At 59.0% G+C, this 10,794-nt stretch overlaps 1 protein-coding gene across 2 annotated transcripts in view; it reads right to left on the reverse strand.

Annotated features, from left to right (window-relative positions):
- LOC308356420 (soluble calcium-activated nucleotidase 1) overlaps positions 1 to 7,278 on the reverse strand; it is a 30,975-nt gene extending 23,697 nt beyond the window's left edge. The window contains exon 1 of one of the 2 annotated variants that reach the window (XM_080825402.1): positions 7,167 to 7,266. The gene's annotated coding sequence lies outside the window, so the exon portion shown is untranslated. Of the gene's footprint in view, positions 1 to 7,166 lie in introns of both variants that reach the window. The other variant, XM_080825404.1, reaches the window with a different exon arrangement.
- Between the last annotated feature and the right edge of the window lie 3,516 nt (positions 7,279 to 10,794).

The raw sequence follows: 10,794 nt of genomic DNA on the forward strand, positions 1-10,794 counted from the left end.
TTCCTCCCGCCTCTCCTCTGCCCCCGAGGCTGTAGCTCCTTCCCTGCCACCCACCCCTTCTTCTGCACCTTCCCTGAGATGACCGCAGTCTCCAGGGGCACAGCCACGAGAGGGAGGGCTCCCCGCGCCTTCCTAGCCTGCACCTGTGCCCTGAAGTCCAGCCCCAGCAGGCCCAGCGGCCGAGCCTCCTCGTCCGCCTGCGGAAAGGGCTCCCTCAGGAATCTCCTGGCCAGCGAGGCGGCTCCCAGACCTCAGGAGGCATCCTGGGGCACAGCTGGGTCACTTCCTCCTCACATCCCAGCAGGCGCCGGGCCCCCTCACCGGCCTGGTCTACACCCCAGCTCCAGACTTGGGGCCTATCTCGCCGTGGCCTCCTGCCGTTCTAGGTCATCCAGGTCCAACCTGCGCTGTGCCACTCACCAGCTGCCCGAGCTGGCATCTCGGGGCCTCGGCTCCTCTGCACGTAAACGGAGGCAGACCGGAGCCCACTCCCCGGAGCTGCCGGCTGAGTCACGTGCTGCAGGACTCGGGCCAGGTCGCCTGCTCCTGGCTGCCCGCTCCCCTCATCCCTTTGCTGGCACTTTTGCCCCCCTGCCCGGAGGGGAAGTAAACCGTCAGGTAAACCGGCACGAGCGGCTGGCCCATCCTGTAAGTAGAGAGCACGGCAGCCTCGTGAGGGACGCTGCGGCCTGCAAAGTTGAACACACGGACTGCCCATCCGTCCAGAGAAACAGTGCGCGGCCTAGACGCTCTCAACTCCAGCCTCCACACAGCTGATAGCGTGATTTTTCTAAAAAGTGAATCCGATTAAAGTTCTCTGCTAGATCCCAAAGCTGGCCCACTAGAGGACGAACTCCTCAGCTGCCCCCCACCCCCGCCACTCCCCTAGTTAGTGCTGGGCATTTTATAATTCCATAGCCCACAGCCAAGCCCCTGTGCATGATGCTTCTGCCACCAGGGATGATGATCTCTCTGACCACCCAGAACCATCTGGAAGTCCCTGGGTGTGCCATGATAGTGATGCTTCTGCTGTCCCTTTCCCACCCTGTCCTGGGTCTATGGTGAAGGACCCCCTCCCCGACCAGTGAGCTTCCCTCCTGTGGACACCCAAAGGTGTCCCGGCCTCAACCCCAAACCTGAGTGTCCCCTCATCTGTCAATAAAGACTCTGCAGATGTGGCTCAGTTGAGGGTCTCGAGATGGGAAGTTAATCCAGGGGAAGCCCAGAGGCGACCCTGAGTGTCCTTATGAAAGGAAGGCAGAGGGACATTAGACAGTGATGGAAGAGGCCACTGACCACGAAGGCAGAGAGGAGAGTGATGTGGCCACAGCCCGAAGCACCTAGAACCCCCAGAAGCCAGAAGAGACAAGGACAGGTTGTCCCCTAGAGCCTGCGAAGGGAGCACAACTCTTGATTTCAGCCCAGTGACACGAACAGTGGATTGCTGGCCTCGGCACTGTGAGAGCACGCGTGTGTGGTTTCCAGCCACCATGTTTGTGGGAACTTGCCAAGGGAGCCCCGGAAACAAGTGCACATTCTCACACACGGCCCTCTGTGCCTCCTCCTCCCGGGACGTGGCTCTGTAACAGCGCAGACCACGCCTTCCTGCCGCCATCTGTCCGGCTTGGCTGTGAGCTCCTGGAGGGCAGGGAGCCCCCGGGCCCCGTCACCTTCTGTTATTCAAGGAATGACCTCTTCCAGGCAGCGCGGAACTCTGTCCGCCTTCCAGAAATCCCTTTTTGCCGCTGGAATCATTTCTCTTTGCATCAAAACCCAACCTGGATCGCCATCCCTCCGCTAAGATCCCAGGAGTTACTTTCATTTTGTAGCAGAAAATCAGATGCCTATTTGTTCTCCACAACTCCGGCTGGTCCACACCCAGAGCTGACGGTGAGCGGCCTGTCTTGTGTAGAATGAGAGCCTGTGTTTTTATTTCAAAACAAAACAACACCCCCTCCCCCCAAAACTTCCAGCCATGCACGCGGTTGAAGTGTGCCGGTGAAGGCTGAGTGCGAAGTGGACGAGTGCGAAGTGGACGAAGCCGCTCCCAGGAGAGGGGCCCGTGGGATGTGGTCTCCTAGAACCCCTCGAGGTTCTAAGCAATCCAAACATTTGCTGTCCCGAGACAAGGCTGTCAGCCCCACCACCTGCAGCCTAATGGGCTGATTTGGTATCTCCGGGAAAATCAGAACCAAGCTGCTACGGAAAACGTTGCAGGCTCTTTGGCCAAGCTCACCTGTCTGGGTGGGCCCGCAGTTCTCTCCCGCTCAGAAACCCCCAGGGACCGCACCCCTGGGGCTTCGCTTCTCCTGCGCCAACCACGCTGCAAGGCGAGGTCCTTGCAAAGAGCCACCCAGAGGAACCACCACCACCCAGGCTGCTCCAGGCCCAACTTCCTTCCCCACTGCCCTCTTTTTCCAACAGGTATCAAGAACGGCTAACCGACTCCCCTATGTCTCGGGTTTCTTTCGCCAGCACTTCCTTCTAACACAGGCAACAGCAAGGTGTGACTCGGTGTCTTTCCACTCCCAAGTGGGTCCCTGGACTCCAAGGGCGCACCACTGCCAGGGAGACGCTCCTGCCCTGGCCCCCGGAGGAAGGGGCCACCCCTACCTTCTTGGGCCATCTTTGGGATTCTACAGAAGGCTCGGAAGAAAGGTGGCAGCCATTCCCAATACAGCCGCCAGCCTGGAGGGTCTCTTTCTCCTCTTCCTTCAGGTGTGTGGCCAGTGGCCGAACAAACAGGTTTCACAGCAGCTGCCGGAGCAAAACTCCTCCCTTTCAGGATCTAGGAGGGGCAGGAAGCAAGAGCGCAGCCTGCTCTGCCTCCCCTCTTAGGCTCTGCCTCCCCCCTCAGACTGTGCCTGTGCCCCTCAGGCCCTTTGTCCTGGACAGCGGCTGCCTCCCCTTCCCCACCGCGGTCTGTGAACGGAACGGTCCTGCGGGGCTCGTGTCCGGACAGCAGGCAGGTCAGAGTCCACGCTCTGCTCGCAGCCTACGTGCACGTCCTGGTGGGAGAGGCGCGAGCTCCTCCTGCGCTCGTCAGAGTGACACAAAGTGGCCCAGAGGCCCAGGGCTTCAGAGCCTCCAAGACCGCTGGGTGTGTCTCAGGGGAGCGATCATCGAACACCCAGGCTCTGTGAACGCGTTGCCAGATCCAAGGGGCTCTCCTGCTTGGTACTCACCAAGCTCTAGTGTATTGGAAAGTTTCCTTTCGAATTTGGGCAGGTGTGAGAGGCAGAGGCCAAGTCACAGAAGCCAAGTATGTCCTCCAGGGACTACCTGAGGTCCTCTCCCGACAGCAGTCTCCTTAAAGGCTGGGGTGCCGCCCCTCGCACTCCCTCGCTCTGCATACAGCAGGCGCTCACGACTGCTTCCTGAAGCAAGTTAAACACAGCTCAGGATAACTTCTTCAGCCGTGTTTCCGTCTATAAGCCTACACCTGAGGAGAGTGGGGTTTCGACGGCTGCTGTGAGCACCCCGGCCTGACGCGGCACACTCATTCACGGCCCTGCAGGACCCCACTGCCGAAAGCAAGGGCTGTGCTCTCTCAGAGGCCCCCGCGGAGAACCCTCCCCCCGGACGGCTGCTGCTTCCGGAGGAGCGGGCACTGCTCACCTTCCACGCAGCAGCACTGCGTCTCCGCACCTCTCTGCTACCCCCGTCCCCCACTCCTCTGCCTCTGTCTCCTGCTTCCTCTGGCCGGGGTTACACTGGGCCACCTGGACACTCCAGGATGCGTTTCCTGGTTCAAGGTCAGCTGATTAGCACCCTTCCTTCCATCTGCTACCTTCGTCCCCTCTTGCCACAGCACGCGCTTGGAGGTTCTGGGGATTAGGACGTGGCTATCTCGGGGAGCCGTTACTCTGCCGACCACAAGGGAGACAGGGAGAGGATGTCCAGCTTTCCCAGGGGCTGGGACCCGTGCACACACAGCTCTGTCCATGGCGCGGGTGGCACAGCTCCAGAGCCCCGCACCGCCTGCCCTGTTACATCACAGGAGGGCCGTGTGTGCCGGTGTTGTATCGCCAAGGTTACACGTCGGGAGGACCTTCGGCGAAAAGCTGCCCTTCCAGTCAAAGCCGCATCCCAAACAACACTGCATTATCAGGGCTGTTTTCCAGAGAGCTGAGAATAAGGGGACACAATAAAAATCCCACCACGCACCCAGATCAGTGGGCTTGCACCTGCCCGAGCCCGTCTTCTGTCCCGTCCTCTCCAGGGCCAGGCTCCCCGGACACAGCGGTCAGCACCGCAGGACGCACACGGCCCGGCTGGACCCCCTGCGGCCATTGCGGCCGCGCTGGGATCGGACCCTTCCACGCTGTCCCTCAGTGCCTGCGCGAGGCCTTGTTTCCCACGGCACGTCCCTGGTGAACACGGACACAGCGGCACTCTGCTTGGGAACCCTGAGCTGCAAGGTCCGGTAACCACCACGCTTGTTACAGGTAAACGAGAAACAGACGGACAAACTGAACACCTTCCCAGATCTCCCTGCTGTCAGGACGCTCTTGTCTAAGTAACTGTCTTGCTCTCACCAGGAGGAAAGCCCACACAAAAGCCCGAAAGCCACAGTCCAGAGTATTCTGGAAGGAAGAGAGCACTGGTTAGACGTCCCCTCCCGCGTCCCTGGTACCATTCCACAGATGTCTACGCGACACAGAAAGGACATCCCGGTCACGGTGCTGACGCATTTCAGGGCGCCCGGCCGCGCCCTCAGATCTGAGATGCTGCTTCCGAAAGAGGAAACACTCGGGTGTGTGCGTGGCGCCCCAGACGGCCACCGGAGGGTCTTGAGACTCCGAAGAAAGGGGCCACGTACTTGTGAGGCCGCACGCGCCCACCTCAGGGGCACCCCGCGGGGGGTGGGGGGGACACACCAGCAGAGCGAGGCGCGGGCCCGTCCCTGTCCGGGTCTGCCTGCACCCCCTCTGTGGCTCAAGGAAGCGTGGTGGATCGACAGCCGAAACCCACACACTCAGGGCAGGGCTGTGGCGGAGAGGTGGGGCGGGAGCCACGGCCGAGGTAGGCTCCAGGGAGGAGAAGGCTGCTGCTGCGGAGAGCATCAAACGCTCAGACCGAGGGAGGGGAGGGACGCGACGTGGCTCAGATACTCTTGCAAGTCTAGGACTTCCTCCACCGCCCCAGGGCGCCCCACGCCTTCCGTGACGGGTCCAGCGAGAACAGGAGACTGCTCAGCCTCCAGGCTGCCCCTGAACAGACGCACGACTCACCGGAGCCCCCACCGCCCAGGCCCACAGGGAGCAGCCTGGCCCACCCGCGTGCCTTTCGGCGGGGCCTGGAGGCCGGAATAGAAGGCTCATTGAGGCTGCCGGGGAGGGGCCTGGGAGGCCGCTGCCCGCGGTGCCCGCAGGCCCACGCTGGACTGTCCCGCCCAGAGGCCTGCGGGCCGGGGCTGGGCGCTGGGGGGACATCCGTCCCAATACCGCTCCGAAAAGGGAGAGGAAGGAGAGGCTGCAGCACCTGCTTCCTCTTCGGGGACCCTCCCGTGACCCTGTGCTCTTGCCGGGCTTGTTCCCTACGCTGAGGAGCTGGGAGGAGCCCGCTAACAACAGCAGACGCGTGGCCCCAAACCTACGCCCTGGAACCCATGCTGGGGAACGACGTCGAGCATGTCATCTGGGACCACGGTGACAAGTGGGGCTGGTGCGCTAAGAGACCCCGGCTCCCCGGGCACACCAAGGCGTCTGCGAGAGAGCTGGATCTGGCAGGCAGGAGAGTGACGGCGAGTCCCGGGATCCGCCAAGCCTGGGGACACACAGGGCAAAGGGAAGGCAGCAAGCAGTAGGGACGAAGGAGGGGGCGCCACACCTAGGGTGAGAGGGTCAGGCCAGATGGAAGCGCAGGAGGACGGCAGGTGGTCTGGGTACAGAAGGAAGGAAGGTGAGGCCAGGGTCGGGGGAGGGTGGCCTGCTGCAGGTGTGACAAAGTGCCAGTCTGAGAGGGGAGGGCTCCCAAGTGGGAGGGGATAGGCCCAGCAATCATGGAAGGGGTACTAAAATCATGGTGGGGGTGGGGGGAAGGAAGGGACTGGACTCAGGGATAGCTGTCCCAGTGAAAGGAGCAGTACTCCAGGGTTCAAAGTTGTCCCATGATAGTCAGAGGGGGGAAGAATCCCTCAAGTCAGAGGGAAGAGTCAGAGCAGGGTAGGAGTCCCCTGAATCGGATGGGGGAGATGTCCCATGCTAGTCAGAGGGCATGGGAGTCCCACACTAGTCAGAAGGAACAGGTGTCCTGAGCTAGTCAGAGGTAGGAGGTGTCCTGCACTAATCGAGAGGGTAGGTATCCCGCACTAGTCAAAGGATGGAAGTCCCTTTAAGTCAGAGGGGGCAGGACTCCCACACTAGTCAGAAGGGGTAGGTGTCCCACACTAGTCAGAGGGGGGAGGTGTCCTGCACTAGTCAGAGGGATGGGAGTCCCATAAGTCAGAGGCAGCAGGAGTCCCACACTAGTCAGAATGGGTAGGTGTCCCACACCAGTCAGAGGGGGGAGGTGTCCCGCACTAGTCAGAGGCGAGAGGTGTTCTGTACTAGTCAGAGCCACTGAGAGTCCTGCAAGTCAGTCAGGGTAGGTATCTCTCAAGTTGGAGGGGAGAGGTGTCCCATGCTAGTCGGAGGCGGGAGGCAACCCGCACCAGTCGGAGGGGAGAGGCATCCTGCACCAGTCAGGGGGCAGGGTGTCCCACGGCTAGTCAGAAAGGGGAGGTGTCTCTCAAGTCAGAGGGGGAGGGGTCCCGCACCAGTCAGAGGGGGGAGGTGTCCCACACTAGTCAGAGGGGAGAGGTGTCCCATGCTAGTCAGAGGGGGAGGCAACCCGCACCAGTAGGAGGGGAGAGGCATCCTGCACCAGTCAGGGGGCAGGGTGTCCCACGCTAGTCAGAGAGGGGAGGTGTCTCTCAAGTCAGAGGGGGAGGGGTCCCGCGGGAGGTGTCCCGCACCAGTCAGAGGGGGGAGGTGTCCCGCAGTAGTCAGAGCCAGTGAGGGCCCCGCGAGTCAGTCAGCGTAGGTGTCCGCCGCCGGTCGGACGAAGGAGACCGTTTCTCGGGAGTCTGAGGATCGGGGGCGGGACGTGGCGGGGTGGGAGGGCTACGGGGCAGGCCCGTCGCGAGGGAGGGCGCGGCGGCCGCGGGTGCAGCCGTCACTCACCCGGTGCAGGCTGGCTCCGGGGCCCGCGGGCGGCGGGGCTCCCCTGCGGCAAGGCCGGGACCCTCCGGGCGGCCGACTTCCGCCCGGCGCGCTCGCCGGGTCTCCGGGGCGCGCTCCCGGCAGGCTCTGCTCTGCGGCTGCGCACCAGCGCGAGCGGGACTGCTGGGAGTTGTAGTTTTTACTGCCCGGAGGCCGCCTCCGGGGGCCAGGACCAGAGGGAGGCGCGCAGACTTGCGCGGGGACCGCCCCGCAGGCCCCTTCCACCGCTTTGTCCCGGAGCGTCGGCCCAGCAAAAGCGGGAGGCGGGATCATTTCTCGAGCGGAGATTTTAGGACCTCTCGCCTCGCCCTGTCGACCCCTGGGGTCTCCTGGGAGGCGGGGAAGCGCGGACCCCTTTCTGGCACCCTCGTTGTCAGCGAGCCCCTCTCCTCGGCCCTTCGGATCTGCCACTTGGGAAAGCTGAGATCAGCGCGCAGGTCTCCAGGCTCGGAGTGTCCTGGCGGGGGAGGGTGGGGGTGGGGGTGGGAGTGGGGGTGGGGGTGGGGGTGGGGGTGGGGGTGGGGGTGGGGGTGGGTTCCCCGCCGCCGGTCTGCAGTCAGGGAGCCTCCTCCCCAATAAGGGTTTTCAGTTCGCCCTGCTTCTCCAGTCCCCTCGCCGGCCCCTGCGCTATTTTCATGGGATATATTGCTCTCCACCCCCAAGTCCTGCAAAAACGCCCGTTTTGGAAATAACGAGAAAAGCCCGGTAGCAGTGAGTTAGGCGAGGACTGGTGCTCTGCGGGCCTGCAACTCGCGCCTTGGCCTGCGCGCAGTCGCCCCAGGGCCTCCAAGAGCCTTCCCTTAGGTAACGGATGCGCAAGAGAAAAAATCAAATTATGTAAATGGTGTCCGGAGAAAAACAACCTCCCGGTCCCTGTTCTGCATTCCCTGCCCAGAGGCAGTCCCCGTTCCTAGTTTCTTGCCGTTATCGTTACAGAGATTTTGTGACACGCAAATAAATCACAAACGCGTATATTAAATTACTTTTTTAAAAAAACCAAATGGAAATTTGTTATTTCCACTCGGTTATTTGGGGGGGGGGGGTGGAAAGGGGACAAACCCCTGTGGAATTCATTTGTTTCTCATTATGCGAAACTGAGTTCTAACTATATACCATACATTACCACTATTTTAAATTATTCAAATCTTTTATTTTCTAAGATCTCTATATCTATATATGCCTCCCAGCCTGAGGAAGAAAAGGCTAGTCCTGCTCTCTGGAAAGGCCTCCAGACTCCTCCCCCTTCCAAACCCCCTCCCACCCCAGGAAGCCAATGCAATTTTGAATCACTCTCACGCTTTATGTTGTAACTTTAGCAAATAGGTATGTATCCCTCAACAATATGTATGCCTACTATAACTTGTACAAAAAAGGAAATAAAACTGTACGCAATGGCCGGGAGATCCTGCCGCTTCGCAGATACTATCTGGCGTGTTCACGCTGCGGATCTGATGGGATTACATGTCTTCTCACTGCCTGACGGCTGGGAGGTTGTGTATATTTCCCATGTTTTTTGGCCATGTATATTTCTTCTTCTGCAGACGCCCCAGCCTCTCAGTGTCATTTTTAGGAAATAATCCATCGTTTCCATTGTTATGTGTGCAATACCTTTTTTGTCATAGATCAAGTTTCCATAAATACATGGGTCTGTTTAGGGGCTTTCTAATATGTCATATGGGGACAGTTGTCTTCTTCAGTACCACTGTCCTCACTCTTACCACTTTTTTTTTTTTTTTTTTTTACTCTTACCACTTTATAATAAACCTTCACATGTTGTAGGACAATTCCCCTTCAGGCCGCTCCTACATCCCATCCACCCCTAACTTTTGTTTTGTTTTTTGTTTTGTTTTGTTTTTAATTTTATTTATTTGAGAGAGAGACAGAGTGAGAGAGCATGAGAAGGGAGGTCAGAGGGAGAAGCAGACTCCCCATGGAGCTGGGAGCCTGACGTGGGACTCGATCCAAGGACTCCGGGATCATGACCTGAGCTGAAGGCAGTTGCCGAACCAACTGAGCCACCCAGGCACCCCTAACTTTTGGGGTTTTGAATGGAGTTTACAGATTAATTTGGAGAGAACTGCTATCTTACGACGTTGAGCCTTCTGCCGAAGAGCATGGTTTGCCTTTCCATTTACTTAGGTCTCTGTTAATGTTTTTCAGAAAGGTTTGTCATTTTTCACTTCGCACCACAGCTTGGTCTGTGTCGTTATGTCGGGACGTGTTTCCTTCTCTACAGAGCTTCGTTGTACTCCGCTGTGTGGCTGTCCCGTTATTTCTTGTACCAGGCCCGTAATGCTGTCCTTTTAGGATAGGTGTGATCTTCTTACATTACAACAGTGTTTCAGGGCAAGTCCTTGAACTCACGAGTTGGAAAACAACTGTGAGTCCGTCTGTAGGATAAATTGCTGGAAGGACAATTACTAGCTCAAAGGGTGTTCACGTCCTCTAGTGGACAGACACCTGCTTTCCTGCCTTCCAGAGAGACCAGGCTCCGAAAGCGCTCTTCGCGTGCCCCTAGGTGTCCCTGTGGTTTAAATTCCCCTTACTTCCTGTGCATCCTTGGAGACATCACCTTGGCCTTCGTCCAGAACTTTCCTCTCCCCCTTTTGTTTCCGTAACTCTACATAAAAGACTAGAAAATCTTCACTTTAATCACCCGTCATCTGTTTACTTACATTCTCGCTCACTCATGTCGCAGTGAAGGCTTAGAAGGGAGCAGTCCACCAGGGGGCCCTCCCATTTTATTTATCAAGTCCAGGGCTGCCTGTTGGTGACAGCTCCAGGTTATCTCTGAAAGGGCAAGAAAGGAACTCCCGCGGTAGGGATGTCGACTCGGAGAGATGGAGAAACTGAGGCATGGGACAGGAAATGTCTGATTAGAGTCAGGAAGCACGTAGATGGCAAAAGGCAGACTGCCAGTGCGCGTGCTTGTCCCTCACGGTTCGTCTTTGCGTCCAGTCAAGGGCGGCGGGGGGGACCTTCCAGAGAAAGCCTTGTCCTCCTTAGACGGAAGGCTTCTCCGGGTGTGAGGGCCGGTGAAGCAACAGGTAGGTCTGTTCTGTCCTTGCATCGGCCAGTCCTGATTCCCGCCTGCCCCCAGCCTTCCAGAAGGCAGGCACTGCCATCCAGGAGCAAGGAGCGTGGGCCAGTGGCCAGGGAGGCCGAGTCTGGCCGCCAAGTTTCCATCGCTTCCAAATCTCCACAGAGACTCCCTCACCCCCGCCCTTGGCAGTGGGACGCCGCCATCAGCCCGCCTGTGGCCCCCCTCTTCCGAACAGAATGCAGAAGTTTGCAGTGCCGGTCTCTGCCCTTGTGGGATGGCTGGGCAGCCTGGCCCAAAATAGCTAGGACAGGCAGAATGCTGGGGCCACAGTGGGAAAAAAAAATCACTGCTAATGATAGGCTGTGCTTATCTGGAACCCAGCGTCTTACAGACGTTAACTGAGGTCACATAGTCTTTTCCAGGAATGAGAAAACAGACCAGTGGCCAGCAGTGATATGCCCAGGGAGAGAGAAGGGATTGCCAAACAGGGAAGGACGTAGAACGTGCTGCCTCCTGGGAGTGTTCTCTCCCCCGTGAGTCTCTGGT

Source organism: Martes martes, assembly GCF_963455335.1.
Source record: "Martes martes genome assembly, chromosome: 16".
NCBI classification, from domain to species: Eukaryota; Metazoa; Chordata; class Mammalia; order Carnivora; family Mustelidae; genus Martes; species Martes martes.